Raw genomic sequence first — 23,872 nt, forward strand, 5'->3', positions numbered from 1 at the left:
CGCTTGCTTTGAGGGCATCCTTGTGTTTCAGAATGGTGGTGATCGTCGATTTTGCCATGCCATACTTCTTCGATACCTCAGAAACACGCACACCTGATTTGTATTCAGCGATCAAATCATTCTTGAAGTCAACAGTTTTACGCACCACTTTTGTCAGGTTCACCAATCAGACATTCATTAAACAGGACAAAAAAGGAAGCAAAGACACCAGTTCAAGTCTCGCGAGGAGAGAGGAGAGGAACTGTCTCGTACAATTCACCATTGCACTCTCTGATTATCCTCTCCTCGGCACCTCTATTTATTTAGTTTTGAGACGCCCCTTATTTACATGGATGTTACAAAAAGGAGAAGACAAGCAAAACAGTTTGAAACAAGGTGTAAATGTTTGTTCATGTGCGTGTGCATGTGTGGAAGATTGCTGAATACATGTGTGGTCATCATTTCTTTAACAGGCAGCAGTTCTAACAGTTCTGATGATTAGATGTTTTTGTTCTTGCTATCTCCTGCTAGGAGGCTGCCACATTATCTAGGGCAGAGCAAAGCATTTCTTTATTGGAAGCAAATGTATGATAATTATGATCACAATTATTCCTACATTTCCCCCCTGTTTATCCTACATTTGCTACCACGTTTTCTAGAGCAGAGCAAAGCATTCTTCATTGCAGGCAGAGACAGTAACTGAATTGGAGCAGAGCAAAGCATTTCTTCATTGCAGGCAGAAACAGTAACTGAATTGGAGCAGAGCAAAGCATTTCTTCATTGCAGGCAGAAACAGGAACTGAATTGGAGCAGAGCAAAGCATCTCTTCATTGCAGGCAGAAACAGTAACTGAATTGGAGCAGAGCAAAGCATTTCTTCATTGCAGGCAGAAACAGTTACTTAATACTATTTAGAATTATTTCTACATTAACCTCCTGTTTATCCTACATTTGCTCAAATCCTTAAATCATCTAATTGATCACCCTTTCGGCTTACACCCGGAAGAAAATATAGCACTAATTACTTGTAATCTTCTGGATCAGAGAACAGGTCTGGAAGAGAAGTCATAACATCATCATCGTGGTCAACAATATCACTGTCATTACCCTGTTGTGCCAATAGTGGATATATTTGTGCCAATTTTGAATTTGTCGGGGCAATAGCAGTGGTTATAAGTTGGTTAAGTGATGCCTTTATGCAGGGAATAGAACAACATCCACACAATGCAAGAATAGCTGCAAACAGCGATAGAAACTAGGACAGAGAACACCAAATTTTTAGATTTGCCAAACTTTTTTTTTTTCCCCCCACCACTCAGACCTGGCTGATGTGTTTACACCAGAGTGCTCCTTCATCTTGTGGTTCAGGGTGCGGAGGCCTTGAATGGCCCTTGTGCGTTACCCATCAGGTGCTGTGATATTTGGAATAAACAACACTGGTCACCGAACATTGAGCAGTCGCCACCCTTCTCGGCCGGGAGCATGTCGACCGCTATGCGGTTCTGGAAGGTCATGAGTGAGGTTGCAGCTGGTTGTTCCCTTATGGCAATAAAGCCTGCTTCCGTATAATTACCTAGTTTCTGGACATTGTTATGTATGTAGTTGATTCTGTCAACGTTTTTATTCAGAGTTATCCATAACAAGATGGATTCGCATCCTGCAGCAATCTCGTTAACCAATTTATACTCATCTGGTATGCAGTTGGGATGCCATTTGCATCAATGTATGTCAGCAGTGGGAGCAGTGGGGCAGTTTGCAGATGGATATCATGACACCATGTTTTGTTGAGACTTCCCACCTTAAAATCTGTCCCTGTAAAGCTAACACAGGAGAAATTAGCCAATGCAACACTAGTAGAAAATATCAGTTTATCCTTTACTGCCTTAGTTGTTGGATAAACACTTTTCCATTTCTGTCAAGTGGTGTTGGGAGTTGTTTTAGTCATTACCTCCAGGGTACATTGTGTTGGGATTTCTATTGGAATGACACGCATTAGTGGCCTAGGGCCCATGCGTATGATGTAACTATAGTTTACCTTGTTAGCTGCATTCTACATTAATAACAACCAGTTTTGTTTCCTATTTGTAAAAAAAAAAAGATAATCATAATAATGAAAAAATGTTCCTCAGGGTTTTTCCGCTTAAAATACTCCCTCCATAGTATACGTACTCTTTTGTATAACATGCGGGTTTAAGGTAGCATTAAATTGGCAAATGGTGAGAAGAAAGTGGGGGTTTCATTTAGCATAAGCCCAAAGATGGAATCCCCAGCAATTAGACTCTGCCAAGGAATTGAAAAAGTGCTGAACTGATTCACTGGGAGGCACACATGGAGTCCTCCTCTCATGCCTCATGCCTCCCGCACAGTTGTTTACCAAAGTTATTTGAAATGAGATTGCGCCTCGTTATCTGGTGGTAGGCAGCACCCACCGTATGCTGGTCTTTGCTCACCTTTCCCCTTGGGTGACTCAGCTGAGATGACCTTTTACAGTGTGTAAGGTGTATCCACGTGTTTCTTTCTGCTATTTTGTCCATGTCATTCAGCTCTTGATCAGTCTATGCCAGTGTTCGGATGAAACTGCATGTACAGTAGATGTGAATTCATAAACATACATTGGATGAATAGACAAATGGCAGCAATAGTTATTATAGCACAGTAACTTGTTACATTTTTTTTTCTGATGGTGTAGTGCAGGGGTGACAAGCTCATTTCTCTTGCGGGCCACGTTGTAGTTCGGGTTTCCCTCAGAGGGACATTTTGAGTGAAGGCAGCATGGGATCGATTCGCGCTCAGTGATGGTGTCGACATCTGAACTGCGATTGGCTGGCGACCAGTTCGGGGTGTCGTCTGCCGCTGCCCGAAGTTAGCTGGGATTGGCTCCAGCTCTCTCTATGAATAAATGCAGAATGGTTGCATCAGGAAAAGCATCCGGCGTAAAAAAATTAAAAAGAAAGTTACTGCCGCACGACCATGACAATGGCACAAGGTTTTACACATCAATGCTGATAAATTTCCCAATTTTTTTCCAAATTGATGCATGTGAAATTTACTCGTGACACGCCACTAGAAAACAATGTTTTTTGTTTTTCAAAAGAAGTTAATGGATACACAGAAACCCCCAACTTTTTTCTTTTTTTTTTTTGCATTTGTTATCAATTAATAGCACTGGTATTATCTCTGGATCCGTGCAAACAACACAATCTTTTGGACAAGTTTTTTGTATGTAGTTATCCAAGTTTTTATTTTATTTATTTATTTTATTTGGGTGGGCCCTTGAGTGGTTCCCACAGGTACCACTCGAACAGAAAAATGAAAATAACAGGTAGCGTTTTCATCCAACGCCCAACAGCAAAATTTAACTGTTTAGTCACCATTATGACGCAGTCTTACTCCCATGTGTAACCGGACTAACACCAACCTTGGCAGTGGGAATGAGAACAGCTATCTTACAACTGGCCAATAAAAACAAATTTAGTTTTGTTTGTGTTTACAATGGTTTCAAAAGCAATAACTTTCTTACAATCAACAAATGAACTCAAGTATCCCCTTTTGCAATTTTTTAAGCTGTTTAGCGTTGTTAATAACTCCTGAAAGGGACCCACTTGAGTTTTTTTTTCTTCATCATTTGTCTATCTCTCATTGCGTGGAAAATATTGGTAATTTGTGTGGTTTCCCAAACTGTGTTTTGAATGGAATGAGACCCTTACATGATCGTAATGTATGTAAAGTTAGACTAAATCTATCATTGTCTCCAAATTGTCCCTACATGTGATTGTGAGTGCGGCTGTTTGCCTCCATGTGCCCTGCGATTGGCTGGCAACCAGGTCAGGGTGTACCTTGCCTCCTGCCCGTTGACAGCTGGGAAAGGCTCCAGCACTCCCCACAACACTTGTAAGGATAAGCGGGTAAGAAAATGGATGGAGGGATGGATGGATGGATGGATGGATGGATGGATGGATGTGTACCTTGAGGAAACTGACCCCGTTTTGGATGCACAGTGGATTATCTTGCGCACAGGTCAAACAAAGCCCTACAAAAACATTTTTGTATACAAGTTAAATCCATGGATCATTTAGTGCCTTTGTAACCAGGGCTACCATTCCCCCTGTTGAGACCAGAGACTTCCCATGGCTCAAGATTGCCGCCCACTTAAAACATTTTTTTTGGTAGAATTTTTTTTTTGTATCTGTGTTGAGATAATTCCCATTTTGTAATGTAGCATCTTTATTTTTTCACATTTTTACTTCTGCTGGTAAGCTTTGTTGTTGCATTTTGTTCAACACATCATCTCAAAGTATGTCTTTATTTGTTACATGGTCAGCTAATCCCATAAAGGTTTTGGCTGCTGCTTCTTTTGCTATTTTATCTGTAAATCCATTTCCTAATGATTCTTTGTCTGTATTTGATGTGTGTACTGCACAATTACATATGGGTATTTCTTTTGGTAATTGAACTGCTATGAGCAAATTTTGTAGTAGCTCTGCATGTGTCACTGTGTTCCCTGTAGTTGTCGCTATTCCTCTATTTTTCCAGTATTGTCTGTGTAGATTGTGATACCACCGTGAATACAGCAGCATCTGGTCTCAGATTGTTTAAGACTGTCCAATAATATATTGTCTGTACAATTCAGTCATCCCAATCCAAATCTGGTTCTTTTTCTGTCCAATCAGGAACATTTCGTAGTACCAAAACAAATTGTCCCAAACTCTCCCACTCCTGTTGTAATGACGTGTGTGGTGGTGTCCATTCTTTGTGTAGTGCATTTAGTTTGTCAGTCAGTCTTGTTCCTGTCACCACGACTGATATACCATCTGAGTACAGATAATCATGATTTTGTCTGGTGTGGGCTGTTATAAGTTTACAGTATCTTATACTACATAGTCACATGCAATGAGTCACTTCCAAGTCATTTTCTGGTTGTTCAATCATGTCTCGAGCTGTTTGCAGCAAGAAATCTCCTGGTCTTGTGGGAGGTTTGTTTGGAATATCTAAGGTGTAATAATAGAGTGCTGTATTCCTATTTTGTAAGATATTTAACTGTCCTCCCAGTAATTCCTTTTTTTCTTTTCACTTCTATATTTCCTGTCAGAGAGGGAATTCAGCCCAGTCCTAGTTTCAGCAAGCCATCTCTTCCCAACAAACGTATGGGGCAAATTAAAAAGGTGCATTTTGGGAGCATTAGTGACATTTTTTCCAGTTATGCGGTGGTGGGTGTTTTGTTTTTAGGGCAGTCACGTGAAATGTGACCTTTTTCTCCAGAACACCAGCAAATAATTTCTTTTTGATCAAATTTGCATCCCCTCCCATTACTCTTCCCCTGCCTCTTCCTCATCTGCGGCCACAATTATTAAATGTTTTGCACAAATCTCCATAAAATTCTCCTTCCTCTGTCAGAAAGGTGTCAACTTTCTTTTTCCCATTTTGTAGCACTCTTTCTGCGTGTAGTGCTTGGTTACCGTATTGTTACAGGCTGCCAGTCGGTTTGTCAACCCAATGTTTTTCAATCCATTGTTTTGTAGGATTATTTGAATTCGCATGAAGAGGATTTTTTAATTGCTCTTGATACACGCTCCCTAGAGTGTGATCTTCAGGAATGCCACTGTTTGGTTTAAAACATGCAGTCATTCCAATTCTATATTCTTAAAATGGTTCATTGTTGTTTTATTTTGCTCTTCTAATAGAAGAAAAAAAATTGCTTTTTGTCTAAATCTAGCAGAAGTGCGTGATATTAACCCTTCAACTCCCTGCTGCTGTGAGAAAGTATTTGCTGTCATCCAAATTTGTTGTAGTTCCGCACCATTTAAGTGGTAAGATTTTCTCAAGTCTTCCGTTCCCTGGACGAATATTGTTACATCAACTTTATGAGATGTGATACCTTTAATGGCCGTTTTCACATCACCTTGAGTCCAGTTTTTTTTTTGTCTTGTTTGTGTGTGTTACTCTTATTTTATCCTGCAGGTTCACTCTATATATGTCTTTTGCGTGTATGTTGAGCTGGCCAGCAAAGCCATGTTGTGTTATCCATAAATTCAGATGTTTTATTTTAGTAGACATCAGCTTTCTACAAACTTCTAGTCCTTAGACATTATTTTTTTCCCAGATGTTCTGTTCAACTATTTTGCTATTTATAAACTATTTTGCCATTTGTTTTTCCCTTGTTGGAGTCAGTGGTTCACCTTGGGTGACTATACTGACTTCCCCCTGAACAGGGTGACAATTACTTTCTGTTTGAGGTAATTTTCAAGCTTCTACCACAGGTGGCGGAATTCTTACCTCTGCATCCTCAAACAGTTGTCACTCAATTTCCTGTTCAAATGAGGTAGCGAACCGCCACTCACACTTGTACTTATGCAGACGTTTCACAGAGCTCACGTACAGGACACACCTTGCCTTTTTCTCAGTTTTATAGACTAATTAGTCTATTCGATTAGGACTAGTATTCTAAAGGTTTGTTCTGCCCCAGTCATCCAGATGCGCATTCACTCATTCCTCATGAGTGTGGGAGTTTCCTACTCACCAGAGATGCCTTTACTTCCTTCGGCTTCTCATCAACCCTCAGCCTCCAGACGCAAAGTCGAGGTCCAGTTCCGGAAAGGGTCTCAAGTGCCTCGTCCACGGTCTTTGCCTGGACGTCGACTCAGCTCCTGTAAACCTCAGGTATCTTGAAATCCGGCTCGAAGGACCAAGTAAATGTCAGGTTTACCAATTAAACATTCATTAAACTGGACAAAAAGGTTAGCAGTGGTATTCCTATTATCTAATTCTTTTGAAAATAGGACATATACTAGTCGTTTGACAATAGCTATTCAGTACTATTTTCCCTGTGTTATACAAACACTGACCTGTGACGATTTCTCCTTTGGTTGAGACATATACAATTCGTAGGATGATGTTTGTGTTCTCCCAGTGGAGGATGTTCGAGGACTGCCCTCATGGAAAGGAGGACTTTCCGGGTCTCCTGGAGACTCGGACGGTGCACTGTGTTCAGTCGTTGTCGATAATCCACCGAAGAGAAGACGTTGTCTTCCGGCTTGAAGGCCCAAGTTTCTTCTAAACACCTGAACAAGCCTGCGGACTGTATTGAAGTGAACTCACACCAACCAAGATTGTCTTTTTCCGCTTGCGATGGACAGCTGAGCGCACACTGAGTGACCTCACCAAGACTGTCGAGGTCTTCCTATCCCTCGTCCGCCTTCATTGAAACAAAGCAGGATGCAACACAATGGAACTTTCAATGTGCAGATGCATCTTGCACCAAGAAAATGCTTAGATCGTTTCCTACTATTCTAACAGTTTCTGACAGTCGGCATAGTCACTTCTGCTTAAGTAAGTGTAAAACAGACAGCTTTCCTGCCTCGACCACACATCTGAGTGGGTGAATGTCTACAAAACGTGAAAATGTTTTAACCATGATAACTATAAAAGTAATGAATGTTTTCACAAGAGGTCAGAGCATATAACTCCAATTCTAATGTCTTTACACTGGCTTCCAATCGGCTTTGGAATAAATTTCAAAGTTATGATATTGGTCTTTAAATCATTAAATGGCTTAGGTCCTGAATACATGAAAGGAATGCTCATGGAATACAAACCCCTTAGGGCTGAGATCAACTGACTCAAAGGAAACATGGTGAAGCAGCATTTAGCTATTATTCTGCAGAGAAATTGATTAAGTTGCCAATGGAGGTGGCGTCAGCCCCAACTGTGAGTGTTTTCAAATCCAGATTAAAAATTCTTCCTTTTTCTCATACGTTTTGGAGTATAGAAATCCTCTTTTTTTTTTTTTTTTTTTGCGGTTAATTGGGACCAGAATCACCCACGAAAAGTAAAAAAAACGTGAAATAGTGGGGAATATTGTCAAGACCAGAACACAAGGCTGAACCCAAAATGCAAGACTCACTAGACGAGGTACAGTTCAGGAAGCATCTTTATTCAGTCCAAGGTTGAAACACCGGCAGGCAGCCCTAAGAAGCAGCAGTACCAAAATCAGCAGGCATGAAGGCAGGGTTGTTAACAAGGCGGGGTTCGATACACAGAGTGGCAAGGGCATAGGCAAAGGGTTGGTGGAACATAACATAGTAGTACAACAATATGGCAAGGACCAGACCACACGCCTAGGAATATATACATGGACCATAATCACCAAAACGAGATGCAGGTGAGTGCATCTGCTCATTGGAGCAGGTGTGCGGCGCATCGGGGACAGATCCACCCATGACAGTGCCCCCCAACCCCAAACCCAGCCCAGGCCCAGGAGCCTCAGGATGCGATGCATGGAAGTCCCTCATGAGCGAGGGGTTGACCAGGAACCAGGAAGGAACCCACGACCACTCCCCGGGACCGTAGCCCTCCCAGTCCACCAGGTACTGCATCCATCTCCCTCGACGGTGCAACAACAGGAGCCAGCAAACCATGTAGACAGGAACCCCGTCCACCATTTTGGGGGAGAGGAGGGGTCCTGGCAGGTGGGACCAACAAGGACACTTGAGCAGGCTTGAGCAGGCTAACGTGAAAAGTCAGGTGGATCTGCAACGGGTTCGGGAGTTTTAATTTCATTGTGACTGGAATGATTATCTTTGTAATTGGGAATGGACTGACGAACCTGGGAGCGAGCTTCCGTGATTCCACTCTGGGTGGGAGGCCCTTAGCAGACAGCCAGACTCGCTAACCCACCCTGTAGACTGGAGCTGGGGCCCTCTTACGGCCTTATAGGAGAGTTCCTCATGTTGTAGCATCTGTCGGGCTTGGTCCCAGGTTCCCTTGCAGCGCCTCACAACGACCAACGCAGACAGCACTGACGAGTTGGATTCTACGGACGGGAAGAGAGAGAGTGGATAAATGTGCGCTATGTGAAAGGGGGACATGCCAGTGCACGATGAAGGAAGAGTTATGCATGTAGTTGACCCAGATCAACTGTTGGCTCCACAGGCATGGTTGAGAGCCGAGACACCAGAGGCCCCTTTTCAAGTTCTGATTAACGTGCTCAGTCTGGCCATTGGTTTCCAGGTGATGGCCTGAGGAAAGACTAACGGTGACCCCTATGAGAGAACAAAACTCTTTCCAGAACCAGGAAATTAACTGGGGCCCCGTCGGTAACCACGTCAGTGGGAAGGCCGTGCAACATTAATATGTTTTCGATCATGAGCTCGGCCGTCTGTTTTGCGGAGGGGACTTTATAGCGGAATGAAATGAACCATTTTGGAGAAGTGGTCAACGGTTGAAACAACAGTGGTCTGACTCTGTGAAGCCGGCAGCCCGGTCACGAAGTTCAGAGAAATGTGAGACCACAGTCATTGTGGAACGGACAGGGGGCGTAACTCCCTTGAGGGGCATTGAGTTTAGGGTGAGATGAAACAAGCTTCGGGGAGGATAGGCGCGGGGTCGGACTCAGTTTTTCCCCATTATCCACACGCCACAGCACATCGGGTTTCCCATTCTTTGTCCACAGCCGATAGGTCATCACAAAGCGGAGCCTTTTGGCTAAATATTAAAAATTTTTGTGGTCTGTTAATACCAAGAATGGGACCTGAGCCCCCTCTAACCAATGCCTCCATTCCGACATCGCTGTCTTGACTGATAGAAATTCCCGGTCTCTGATTTCGTATTTTCATCCTCAAGGAGTTATTTTTTTTTTTAGAAAAGAATGTGCAGGGGTATAATCTTCCGTCCTTGGGACTTTTCTGTGAAAGAGAGAGAGAACCCCTATCCCTGAATCCGACGCATCAACCTCGACGAAAAACTGTCTATCTGGATTGGGTAAGGTGAGGACCGGAGCTGAGATAAAGCTGGCCTTGAGCTTACAGAAGGCCACCTGTCATGGCCGGGTTCCAAATGAAGGAACTGTGGGGTGTGGTTAGTGCATGCAATGGGGCCACAACTGTACTAAAGTTTCAGACATATTTGCAGTAGAAGTTGCCGAACCCAATAAACCTCTGCACCTCCTTGCGGTTAGTCTGAGTGGGCCAATGAAGAACAGCCTCAACCTTTCTGGGATCCAAGCGTATCTCTCCCACTACCAAGAAAAAGCCCAAGAATGACACGGAGGGTTGGTGGAACTCACATTTTTCAGCCTTGACAGACAGGTAGTGACGCATTAACGGTTGTAGCATCGCATGATTGTGCCTGACATGGGATTTTTCATCCGGGTAGAAAATCAGGATGTCGTCTAGGTACACAAAAACATATATGTTAAGCATTCCACATCAAACATCATTGAAAAAATTCTGAAATACAGCTGGTGCATTTGTAAGTCCAAAAGGCATCACCAAATATTCATAATGCCCCGTGGGTGTGGTGAAAGCTGTCTTCCACTCATCCCCCTTGCTTATCCGCACTAGGTGGTACGCATTCCTCAAGTCCAGCTTAGTAAAAACCTTGGCCCCCTTCAGAAGTTTGAAGGCTCTAGCAATGATAGTGAGAGGGTACCTGTTCTTTATCGTGATGTCGTTCATTCCTTGGTAATTGATGCAGGGCCGCAGGGTCTTGCCCTTTTTTCCAAGAAAAAGAAGCCTGCCACGGCCGGTGACGACAAGGCCGGATCAGTCCTGCAGCCATCGACTCCTCCACGTATGTTTTCATGCCTTGATGCTCCGGATCTGAAAGAGAATATCGTCTCCTGTGAGGGGGTGAGGAGCCAGGCAGCAGGTCAATGGCGCAGTCGTATGGCCTGTGAGGAGGAAACGACTTGGCCTTACACTTGGAAAATACTTCCCTCACGTCATGGTAACAGGAGGGGACTGAAGATAGGTCCGGGTCATCTTGCGGAGTTTGAGCGGTCTCTTCCCTCTCCGCTTCCTGGGATGAGGGGCATGTACGTGCGTACTTGGCTCCACAGAGGTACCTTGAGGAGTGTCGGCGTCCCTGATATGTGCAGGTGTGTCCATCCGCCAGGCGCTGTCCTGCTCCCGATCCATGAGTCTCTTGTCTATTTTTAAAGTGAGAGCGATGAGTGGGTCCAGGTCTGTTGGCAAGTCCAGCAGGATCAGCTGGTCCTTTACTGCGGGGGACAGCTCTTGAAAGAATGCATCGAGGAGTGCCCCATTGTTCCACTGGCTTTTGGCTGCAAGAATGCAGAAGTCAATGGCGTAGTCAGAGACCCGGCTCTTGCCTTCCCGCAGCGTGATCAAGGAGTTTGTCGCTTTGTGTTCAAGGAATGCATACCGGAACACTTTTGCCATGCACTTCACGAAGGACGCCCATGTCCGACACGTGTCCGCGTCACAGCTCCACTCAGTGGTCGCCCATTCTTCAGCGCATCCTATCAGGTGGGAAATGACGAACATGACCTTGGCTCTGTCAGGTGAAGGATGCGGACAGGGGACTAAGCCGGGCAAATACCTCTCGCAACTGGTTACTCAACTGCTCCAACTGGGGAGGAACCATCTGGAGATTTTCGTCGTGTTCAGCAAGACGCCGTCCTTGAGCCTGGAGGGCGTTGCGCACCCGATCTGAGTCAGCTGGACACGAACCCAAAATGCAGCACTCATGAGACCAGGTACAACTCCGGAAGTGTCTTTATTCAGTCCAAAGTCAAAACACCAGCAGGCCATCCAAACAAAGCAGCAGTATCAAAATCAGTAGGCGTGAAGGCAGGGTCGTTAACAAGGCAGGGTTCGGTACACAGAGTAGGACAAAGGCAAAGGGTTGCGGGAATGTGACAAAGTAGTACAACAATCTGACAAGGACGCGACCGCTCACGTGGCAATATATACATGTACCATAATCACCAAAACGAGACGCAAGTGAACACATCTGCTCATCAGAGCAGGTGCGCGCCACATCGGGAACAGACACACCCATGACAGACATATATGTTTATGTGGGTACCAGAATGTTTAAATTAGTAAACAGTATTTGTACTTTGCATATTTGAGATCGCCTGTAAAAGTGTTGGCCTCACAGTTTTAACATCCAGGGTTCGATCCCAACCTCGCCTCTGTTGAGTTCCTGTGTGGGTTTTCTCCAGGCACTCCAGTTTCTTCACACATCCCAAAAACATGCAACATTAATTGGACACTCTAAATCGTGTGATTGTGAATGCGACTGTTCTCTGTCTCCGTGTGCCCTGTGATTGGCTGGCAACAAGTTCAGGGTGTACCCTGCCTCCTGCCCAATGACAGCTAGGATTGGCTCTGGCACTCCCACAACCCTTGTGAGGATAAGTGGTTAAGAAAATGACTGAATGACTATAAATTATAAAACACTGACTATATTACTGGATAGTGACCATTTATCACATCACTGCTGATGTTTGTGTGTGTGTGTGTGTGGGGGGGGGGGGGGTTACCAGAATATTTCAGCAAGAGTTCAGCATTTGTAATTCACATACTTGAAACAAAAATTACAGCGGTACAAGTGTCTAGTTCAGTGGTTCCCAAAGTGGGTTTACATCAAGGAACCTCAGGGGGTGAAAAACGTCTTTCCAGGGGGTCCATGATGTGAAGACGAAAAAACGAAATCGTCTGAAAGCTAATCATGATGTGAGAATTGTCCTTTCCAGTGTTGAACCACGTTTTGATTTATTGTACAAAAATAAAAAGCAAGAGCACATGAGCCACAAAAATTGAGTATTTCTTGGCATAGCTGTGTCCAGCACTACATTATTGGGGGTCCGGGAGCTTTTTGAACGACTCACTGGGGGTCCGGGCCCAGGTTGACTAGACCACTGGTCTAGTTGAACAATTACAATAAAACATTTTTATTGCAGTACAGATAGTGACAAACAAAGCAAACTAGTGATCTCTTCTGTAGCGCACAGAATGTTCCCGACGCACCGTTGTGATGTCGCTTCCGTCTCACCGTTGTGATGTTGCCTTCGTCTAATCGTTGTGACATCCCCTCCTGCGACAAGAGGAACATTTGCTCGCGAGGAGGATGCACGGTGTGTCTCTCCCACCATCTCCAGCCCATTCTGACCACATCTCAAGGAATTTTCCCTTTTATTTCTTTACGGCGGTCCAAAACGTAACAAAAACAGGAAACGTGATAAACAAAGCAACCATACACAAGCGTGACAAAGTAAGCTTGAGTTGATAAAACAAAACTACCATGGCAAACAAAGCAAACGTGAATCCTGGCAAGTTTTCCACTGAGTTGTTGTGCGCCAAATGCTGCCAACGCACCCCGGTGATGTCATCTCCGTCTTACCCTAATGACGTCTCCTCACAGTTGAGCGCTATTTCACACGCAACGTAATGCCCCTCTTTGTTGCATCATATTGTTCAAGCATATTAAGCAGAGCAAAGCAGCATTAAAAGCAAAACAAGAGGGCAAATATGTGATAATTTTATGTACAATTAATCAATTTAATCCAACACCATGTATAAAGACATAACCCCGTCAAAACAATTGCTAATCTCGACAGCTCGTACCATATTGTACCTTTTGAGGGCATAACGCTTTTGAAATTTTTCAAACCAACCTTTGCTTGCCAAAAAGGCTTGTCCTTGAAGGGGTGAATCCCTCATTGCAGCATGAGGTTTGTCAGCACTTTCTTCAGCCTCTTCATCATTACACATTTTGCTTCCTTATTAAAAGTTATTGAAGCGGTTTTATGGATGTTTACCACATCCTTTATGTAGCGCAGCACTGATTCATTCACGTCATAATGGCGCCACAAAAGCATAACTTCTGCTGTCTTTGATCTTTTCCAAAAGTTTTAATTTTTTGCTGATCATCATTATCTTCCTCTTCTTGTTGGGTGGAAGAGTTTGCATCAAAACAGCGCTTCGGGGGCATTGTAAACACAAGATTATCGCGCACACAGTCAACAGCGTAGAAAATGGCGGAAAGGAAGGACAAGGGAGAGAGGGAGGATGGGAGGGAGGGAGAATTGGTGGGTGGGTCTTTGATGATGCACAGCCAATCCACTCACAAGATAAATCCACACATGCTCTTATTGGTCGATGTTACGCCGAGTACCAATCACTTGCCTTGTATCAACGCGTCTTCCCGTAAAACAGTACCGCATGCCGATCTAGCTTTTTTTTTTTTTTTTTTTTTTTAAATTGAACTCAGGGATGGATGTCGCGCTGGGGACCATCACTTAACTTGTATCAATGCGTCTTGCTGTAATACACTCAGTGGTGGATGCCGATGTTTTTTGTATTTTTTTTTTTGGAATGGGGGGGAGACGTGATGCACTGAAGCCGCAAAAGGTGCAATAGAGAGGGATTACTGGTTCAAAGCTGTTTTAATTGTACTTTTTATTTTCAAGTGTTTTTATTTTTGTATTTGAATCCTTTTAATAATGTTAGTTGCACTGAGTCACCTTGTGTATGAATTGTGCCATACAAATAAATTTGCTTTGCTTCGTTTTGCTTTACCCCCCACAGACCATATGATTGCACTATAACCCTACAGCCTAGTGCCCTGTTACCTAGTGGCCGCCTTTATGACATGTCTTGTCACGAGCGGGAGGCCATAAAGACCTACATCAATAAGTCATTGGCCGTAGATATTATTCGGCCTTCCTCATCACTGGTGGGGGCAGGATTTTTATTTTTGTGTACAACACCAGAGACTCAATCCATGTGTGGATTATTGTGATTTTAATAAGATTACTATTAAGTGGAATTACCCTTTGCCCCAGACAGACTCAGCCTTTTCCCCCCCTTCATGGTCCGACAACTTTTACCAGGTTGGATCTGTGCCAAGCCTACCACCTGGTCTTCATTCAGGAAGGTGACGAGTGGAAGACAGCTTTTAACATCCACAAAGGGCACTACAAGTACCTTGTCATGCCTTTCATCTTGAACAACACCTCTGCTGTTTTCCAGGCACTCGTTGATGAGGTCCTGTGTGACATAATTGGGAAATTTGCTTTTGTTTACCTTGATGACATCTCAATCTGATGCACATCATGTTTGACACCTGTGCCAAGTACTCCAGAGACTCCTTTTAAATAAAATCTTTGTCAAAACTGAAAAATGTGAGTTCCATGATTTAAGACCACCTTTTTGGGGTATGTTATTACAGCAGGGCAGCTGCAAATGGACCCAGCCATGCTGGCCGTGGTCACCAATTGGCTTAGACCAGCCTCAAGAAAAGCGCTGCAGCGGTTCCTCAGCTTCGCTAAATTCTACCAGTGGTTCATACGGAACTACAGTCAGGTAGTAGCACCTAGAACCTCTCACTGCGCTCACCCCAACCCTAGCAGCTTTCAATGGACAGAGAAGGTCGACATAGCTTTTGGTGATCTTCAGAAACTTTTCTCCTCTGCTTCTATTCTTGTTCATGTGGATCCAAAACGGCAGTTCATCGTCAAGGTCGATGCATCAGAAGCAGGGTTGGTGCTGTGTTGTCTCAATATGCCCAGACCGATGGTAAGGTTCACCCGTGTACAAATAGTCCCACGCAGAGAGGAATTACGGGATCGGAAACTGGAAACTTTTGGGTGTGAAGAAGGCATTGCAGGCATTACCTAGTGGGTGCCAAACACCCATTTATTATGTGAACAAACCACAAGAACCTGGAATACAGGTAAAATATAAAATTTCTTGGTCTATGACTGAGATCCGTTCCTACAGAAGCAACTTAACTCGAATTGCAACTTAAGTCGGATGCCGAAGTAAAACGTGTATTTGTAACATATGTGTGTGAATTAGAGGGGTGGAGGGGGAGGAGAGAGGCTACAGAGGGAAGAGATAGCAAGGGTGGACGACTTCAAATACTTGGGGGTCAACAATCCAGAGCAATGGTGAGTGTGGTAAGGAAGTGAAGAAACCGGTCCAAGCAGATAGGAAGAGCAAGCGGAATGTGTCTGGTGTGTTATGTGACAGAAGAATCTCTGCAAGGATGAAGGGCAAAGTTTATAAAACAGTCGTGAGGGCATGATGTATGGTTAGAGACAGTGGCACAAGAAACAAGTGATAACTTCATAAAGTTTGCACAAGCCTACACAACCCGTAACAATTCAGGCAAAACTGCTGCGACAAAGATTTTTGATTTTGCTTTAAAATTTGTTTTTCCTGCAAGAGAACACCACGATCATGGCAAAGAATTTGAGAATCAGTTGTTGAGGCAATTACAAAATATCAGCGGCATTGCCAACTCAAGAACCACTCCTTACCAACCACAGGGAAACCCAGTCGAAAGATTTAATTGTACTTTGTTGCCAATATTGAGGACCTTGGATGATGAGAGAGGGAAACTGGAGTGACTGTGTGAATAAAGTGGTACAAGACTGTCAACAAATCTGTTATGTACCGTTTCGGATAATTTTCTGACGTTTGAGAAGAGTAACAGAGACTGGTTAAAAAAAAAAAATTCTGTCATGTGCTTTTTACATTTTTTTTAATTTAGATTTAGACGTTTGGTCGGTGGGAATATGTTTTCTACGTGACTGAATACTATTACGTGGTTGGAATACCATTAGAATATTTGGATTAAATGCAAAATGGCAAAATTTCAGTCATGGTTTTGAAACAATGTATATGGAAAGCATATGATAATTACTACATTTGTTTAGTCCATGCTGTATACCAGATATCGAAGTACTCATGTTGAGGACAACATTTATTTTGGAGGGGAGGAATGTAGCACCTGTACTGTTCTGTGTTAACGTGCTCAAAAAAAAAAAAAAAAAAAAAAAAAAAAAAGACTGGATAGCTCATGCATCAGGAAGGGCATCCGGCGTAAAAATTGTGCCAAACATATATGTGTGTTCATCTGAGGAGACACGCTGTGGCGACCCCGAAAGGGACAAGCCGAAAGAAACTTACTATATAGCAGTGTGTCGATTGGTTGAAGCCAGTTGGTCGCCATCTTGGTACTCCAAAAACGTGTGGAGGACATGGTTTACATGTTGCATTATGGCGGGGTTTTTATCAATAATGGTCACATGAGTTTGACATGTTTTCAGTTCTGGTAACATGAAGGATTTTTAATTCGACTTGGTAAGCCCAAAAAGGCTGAGTGCAAAGGAAAGCCATATAACACCATGACTACCAATAAACCTCGCATATTACCTAGGGCCCGATTTCCCCAATGTTAACTTTTCCCAAAATACGCTGTGAAGCACTATATGAAATAAAAGCATTTCATCCAAGAGTGTGGACAAAATTTCTGACAGATATAAATTGATTAAACCAGGGAGGCCCCAGGATGGGAGACCAAATTTATGGGATTACCCCCACTCCCCATTTGTATATCCACACAATTTCAGCACTTCAAAGCAGGAAGTGAGTTTGCAGCAAAACTCCAGATGCTAGTCCCGTGAATTAATTACAAATAGGACTCAGATAAAAGCCATCCTCTAAAGCATAGCTTGCACAGCTGTGGCTTACATTTGTTATCGGTGTAAATAGAAATGATAGAGCCTGTAAAGCATCTGCTTCTAGGCTGGGAGATCCAGGTTTAAAATCTGGGTCGAATCTGACACAAAACTACATGTAACAGCGGAAACTCTGTCTCGTGTGGCACTCAGCAATAGGAGTTAGAGCAGCCACAGGTTCGCCCATTGTTTGTAGGCCTCGAATGTGACGGGTGAGGGGGCTTGTTGGGTGTCTTTGGCTCGTTGTCTCAATGAGGCAGTACGAGATAAAGAGCAATGGAAATCAGCATCAAAGGACTAAAATACTGTAATGCAAGATATTAAACACCAATTATTCAATGATTGGTACAAGTATAAATGCGGTATGAGCTAAAACCACCCAAAACACTGGTAGACAAGGTTTGAGTCTGGGTCGTCAAACCAAAAATAAGAGTCATAGCTGCCACTGTTTCACTTAAAGTTCAGTAATTGGCATCAAAAAGGCAACTGGTTGGCAGTGTGTCAGTATTATCATATGTGAGTGTCAGCGGGATGGTCATACTGTGTCTCTGGCAAATGACCTCTGTGAGGCAACATAAGACAACAGCTGTAGAAATGAATCCTGCAACACGTAGGTACTGTTCTCATATAACTGAAATACTGTTAAGTAGGACATTAAACACGAGCCATTCAATCATTCACTGAGCCCAATAATAGGTCGAAACGTGGTTCGAGCCGAAACGATCCCCAAGTTACTGACAGACCACCTTTCCTGAGCCACAATTCAGATTTCATGGAAATTATTGGTTTCAGTAGCCTGTTGGTACTGTCGGCAGAAAGACATGGAATGAAAATACAGTAAACCCTGCATGACATGACACTGTATAAGATGACATATACCGTAAGTCAACATTAAAAGTGAGGTCCCAGTCTCCAATAATACTACTGAAAAGGTTACGTGTAAGTCAACATTTCTCTATTGTAGGGATCTGCGAGTTTGGACCCTACGCCTGTTCACGAATCGAGGAAGATATGACCAATGATTAGAAAAAGTTAACAGCAAATGGATTTATCACAAAGGAATGTTCAATACAGACGTCCAGGTCTTATCTAGGTATCTGCCGCACACGAGATGTGTCTTCTGCCAGGATAGCCAAAGAAGAAGACAGCTGCCCAGTAACACAAGGTTTTTATATGTATGGCTCCATGGTAGAAGTGGCTGCCCCCCACGCAGTCTGGTCCTGGGTCGGATGGTAACGTTCCGCTCCTTAATCTGGTGTCATTCGTCTCCACGGCAACACTTGGGAGAGGAGGATGCCACCAGCCGGTTTTCTGCGTACAAAGATCAAGGACAACCACCGGCTCCACAACACATCCTTGTCTGATTAGCAAATGGGCAACACTTCATCTGTTGATTAAATGTATAAGGTCATATTTAAGCAAATAATGAAAGTAAAATAAAAGTAAAATAGTCTTCACAAAAGTTGTGGTCCTAAACAGTGTTGTAGCGCCGAAGAAAAGGAGTTGGAGGTGGAGTGTCGAACACAGAAACGAACCTCGTTTTAATGACATACAGTAACAGACCGGAAGTGTAACCAACAAAAACGTCCGTGCAGAACCTCGTAACACGAGGTCCCGTAGGTGAATTATGTAGACCACCACAATGTCGAGTTATGCAGAGTTTACTGTATGTTTCCTGACCCGATGTCAAGATTTTTCAAAAGTGAACAGGAAAAGAAAGAAGTTACCTTCAAAAAGTGAAATCTGGATGCTTGCTGCCACTCAACCCAACATACTCAAGCATGATCTGGAATTTAACTTCAAAACATATCAGTAAGATCGGCTTTAAGGGACATCCATGTATGTTTTATTTAGAAATATATTTTCACAGACAGTCCCAAGTGTTAACACTGAATATGTAAATACATATTCACAGCCACGAAACTGGAGATTAAAGCGGTGAATCCCTACACAGATAGGCATGGTTGTTTCGGGACTATCAAATTGGCGCATATCTGCTTCCGGCGACTTCAGCTACGGTGGCCAATAAGCTATCCAGTCTTATTTAGATCAGTGGTTGGTGGCAGTGACGTAAAAAAAGACTGGTTAGTGCATACACATTGAGCAGTGTGTCGATTGGTTGAAAACAGTTGGCTGCCGTCTTGGTACTCCCAAGGACAGGGTTTACAGGTTGGATTATGGTGGCGGATTTGTCAATGTTTGGCATGTAGAATTAAATGGGTCAGATGAGCCTGACATTTTTTCGGTTCTGGTAACATGAAGGATTTTTAAATCGACTTAGTAAGACAAAAAAGGCTAAGTGCAAAGGGAAGCCAAAGAACACCGTGACCACCGAGAAACCTTGCATATTACCAAGGGCCCGATTTCCGTGATATGTTAACTTTTCCCAAAATACGCTGTGAAGCACTATCATTATAACAGCAAAAAACTAAGCATTTTTTGTCATAAAAATATTAAATTTCAAGTTAATCAGTTATATATATTTTTGGAAATAAGGACTCGCAATGGGAAAATACATTCTAAACACATTTCTTGTCTCTGCGATGTCCTATTTCAGACAGAAAATTTTAACTTGTTTCCTTGCATTTCAAAATCAAATTCAATTTGCAGAGTTCTGTATTATGAAATTAATCAAAAATTTCACAGAAAATGTGTTTTCTTGCTTATCCACTGATGAAGTTTGGGTAAATATTTGTATTGTAGCGCCGGAGAAAAGGAGTCGTAGGCGGAGTGTCGGACAGAGGAACAAAACTTGTTTTATTGCTCAACATCGAAACACTACTCGCATAACGGCGGGAACTCTGATAACCTTTCACTCCGGAAGCGCAACAACAATAACAATCCGTGCGGAATCCCGCACCCCAACTCGAGGTCCCGCGGGTGAATTATGTAAACACCACACAAGCCCCCCCAGAATTCACCCATAGTCAAAATCCTCGTGCTGTGGAGGGATGACGACCTGACCCCGGCGGGTGTGCACTGTAGGGCCCGAGGGGGGCGGGGCCGCACTGTCCATTGAGTCACGGGACAAGGGCCCAGGTGGGGTCAAGGGCACCCCGGCAGGCGCAGGGGCACAGGGCAAAGGGGGACGACCCGGGCGCGGGGGGAGAGCCAACCCCAAAGGATGGGCAATGTCCAGGTGCGCGGGTTTGACCCTGTCCACGGAAACAGTCTCGGGTCTGCCGCCAATGTCCACGAGCAGGCTCTTATCCCCGTGCTCCAGGACCCTGAACGGCGCGTCGTATGGGGGGCGCAGAGGTCCACGGTGGGCGTCATGACGAACAAACACAAAATCCGCAGAGCGCAGGTGACGGGGCAGCCGGGCAGCTGGGGTGACATGTTGCGACGTGGGAACCGGCGCAAACCCTTTTGCGGCCTCCAGCAGGGAGGACCGTTGCCTGGCTGCGGACCAGGGCGCTGTGGCGTCCGGGATGAATTCGCTGGGGACCCGCAGTGGCTGGCCGTATACGAGTTCGGCGGATGAGGACAACAGGTCCTCCTTGGAGGCGCACCTGAGGCCCAGCATGACCCACGGGAGCTTATCCAATCAGTTGCCGTCAGTCAAGCCGGCACGCAGGGCTGCTTTCATGGAGCGGTGGAACCGCTTGCAGAGACCGTTCACCTGGGGGTGATAGGCGGTAGTGCGGTGCAGCTTGACCCCCAAACTCTCAGCGACTGCGTTCCAGAGTTCAGAGGTAAACTGAGGGCCACGGTTGGAGGAAAGGTCGCACGGGGTCCTGAAGCGCGCAACCCACGTGCCGATGAACGCCCGGGCCACGTCTGACGACGTTGTCGAGGAGAGGGGAACGGCTTCGGGCCAGCGGGTCGTCCTGTCCACCATGGTGAGCAAGTAGGTGAAACTGTGCGAGGGAGGAAGTGGACCTACCAAGTCGACGTTGACATGGTCAAACCTCCTCTCGGGGACAGCGAAGGGCTCCAAGGGGGCTTTTGTGTGGCGATGCACCTTAGCCCGCTGACAGGCCACGCACGAGTCGACCCAGGCCTGCACATCTTTCTTAAGACCGCGCCACACGAACTTCTGGGCCACCAGCCTCACGGACGGTTTCCTTCCGGGTGGGAGAGGTTGTGGACCGCATCGAAAACAGCTCGCCGCCAGTTTGCAGGGACCAGCGGCCGAGGCTGGTCAGTCGACAGGTCGCACAGCAACCTGACGCCCGAGTCACCAACCGCGACTTCCTCCAGGCGCAAACCCATGTCAGAAGTCTTGAGGGCCTGCACCCCGTGGTCAGAGGCCTGGTCTGCGCTCATGCGGGAGTAGTCGAGACCCAGATGCACAGTGCCGACGATCGCCCTGGAGAGGCAGTCCGCGACCACATTGGATTTGCCGGCAATGTGTTGGATGTCCGTAGTGTACTCAGAGATGAACGACAGTTGGCGTTGCTGGTGGGCGGACCACGGCTCGGCCACCATGGACATGGCGAAAGTGAGGGGTTTATGGTGCACATATGCCGTGAACTCACGGCCTTCCAATAGGGGGCGGAAGTGGCGGATCGCCACCCAGAGGCCGAGGAGCTCTATCAAACGTGCTGTATTTGCGCTCCCTAGAGACCAGCTGACGGCTGAAAAAGGCAAGCGGTTGCCAGGCGCCGCCGACCCACTGTTAGAATACGGCTCCAACAGTGTAGTCCGATGCGTCGGTAGTGAGAGCGACAGGGGCCTCGTGGGTCGGGTGGGCCAGCATAGCGGCACAACTCACCGCGGCCTTCGTAGCCTCGAAGGCTTCCATTCTCTCGGCTGTCCATTCAACGTCACGGTTGGGGACCTTGCCTTTAAGAGCCTCATAGAGCGGGCGCATGATGTGGGCCGCCCGGCGGATGAACCGGTGGTAGAAAGTCACCATCCCCAGGAACTCCCGGAGGCCCCGAGCCGAGCGAGGTTGGGGAAAAGCGGAGACGGCCTCCACCTTTGCCGGAAGGGGGGCGGCGCCGTTCTTTTCTATGAGGTGCCCGAGGAACTGGATAGAGGGCACCCCGAAAACACACTTCGCCGGGTTGATGATGAGGCCATGCTGCTCAAGTCTTGCGAAGAGGTCGCGGAGGTGCATCAGATGTTCATCCTCCGAGGAGCTGGCGACGAGGATGTCATCCAAATAGACGAACACAAATGGCAAGTCACTGAGCACAGAATCCATTAAAGGCTGGAAAGATTGTGCCACGTTTTTAAGACCAAACGGCATCCTCAGAAACTTGAACAGTCCAAACGGAGTGATTACAGCTGTCTTGGGAACGTCTGAGGGGTGCACAGGAACCTGGTGATACCCGCGCACCAGGTCGACCTTGGAGAACAGGATTTTGCTCACCAGGTGGGCTGAGAAGTCCTGAATGTGTGGAACAGGGTAGCGGTCAGGCGTAGTGGCATCGTTAAGGAGGCGGTAGTCACCACACGGTCGCCACCCGCCACTCGGTTTAGGGACGATGTGTAGCGGCGAGGCCCACGGGCTATCCGAGCGGCGGACGATGCCCAGGCGCTCCATGTTGGCAAACTCGGACTTAGCAACTGCAAGCTTCTCAGGGTCAAGCCGTCGGGCCCTCGCGTGAATTGGGGGGCCCTTGGTCTCAATGTGGTGCTCAACCCCATGTTTAGTCGTGGCAGAGGAGAAAGTGGGGCGTGTCAAGCCAGGGAACTCACCAAGGAGGAGCTGGTACTTGGTGCCGTCCGAGAGCGAACTGGAGAGACCGCCATAAGTCGCCTCATTGCGGACGCAGGCGACTGTGGAGAAAGTCAGTGCATCCACCAGATGGCCCGTGGGCACAAAAAAAAAAATCAGCGCCGAGGAGAGGGAATGAGACATCGGCAGTGACAAAGTCCCATGTGAAGTGCTGACTCCCGAAACACAAGTCCACAGTTCTCATGCCATAAGAGCGGATAGAGGAGCCATTAGCGGACAGTAGGGGTGGCCCATGAGTCCCGCCAGCGGCGTCCTCCGCAGTGGCCGTCAGGACGCTGCTCTGGGCGCCGGTGTCGCAAAGGAATTTGCGCCAGGAAAGGGTGTCCTTGACGAACAGCAGCCGGCTCTTCGCGCCCACGCTCACAGCCGCTGCGAAGCGTGGGCTTTGGCGTTTCCCGACGCGTCGTAGTTGCAAGGGGCGCGGCACCTCTTTGCTTTCGCACTGAAACGGGTATGGAAGTAGCACAAGCCTTTGCCAGCACGGCCATCGGTGGCGATGGGGCCCCTGCTGGATGCCACCCCCGCGCCCAGAGGCGAGTAACTGCGCGTCGCGGCCAGCGTCTCAGGGAGAAGCGCTGGGTGGCCAGGAAGAAACGGTCGGCCTCCTCGGCCAGGGCCCAGGGCTCAGTGACAGTACTGTTAGCGAGCGCCGTCTGAACATGCGGTGGCATGTGCCTGAGAAACAGTTCCATGAAAATGAAATTGGGCTCTTCCGTGCCCAGCAGGTTTAGCATCATTTCCATGTGTTCGGAAGGTTTGCTGTCCCCCAGTCCTTTAATAGCCAACAGATGTCGGGCACGCTCCGGCCGTGAAAGCTCAAAAACTTTGAGAAGGTGAGCCTTGATCCCAGCATACTACTCGGGCCGGCGGAGAGGTGATGAAGTTCACTGTTCTGGCCGCCGTTGAGCTCCCGAGTGCTGAGACAACGTGGTA

The 23,872-nt window shown here is 46.1% G+C and overlaps 1 long non-coding RNA gene across 1 annotated transcript; it reads right to left on the reverse strand.

Annotated features, from left to right (window-relative positions):
- Nucleotides 1-450: 450 nt before the first annotated feature.
- On the reverse strand, nucleotides 451-22,511 carry LOC133493035 (uncharacterized). The gene is made up of 6 exons (XR_009792830.1): nucleotides 10,404-22,511; nucleotides 10,039-10,143; nucleotides 8,581-8,787; nucleotides 6,821-8,504; nucleotides 6,496-6,622; nucleotides 451-2,867 (listed from the first exon to the last, which is right to left on the reverse strand). It is a non-coding gene; the product is annotated as an uncharacterized LOC133493035 (long non-coding RNA).
- Nucleotides 22,512-23,872: the final 1,361 nt, after the last annotated feature.

Source organism: Syngnathoides biaculeatus, chromosome 2 (assembly GCF_019802595.1).
Source record: "Syngnathoides biaculeatus isolate LvHL_M chromosome 2, ASM1980259v1, whole genome shotgun sequence".
Taxonomy (NCBI): Eukaryota; Metazoa; Chordata; class Actinopteri; order Syngnathiformes; family Syngnathidae; genus Syngnathoides; species Syngnathoides biaculeatus.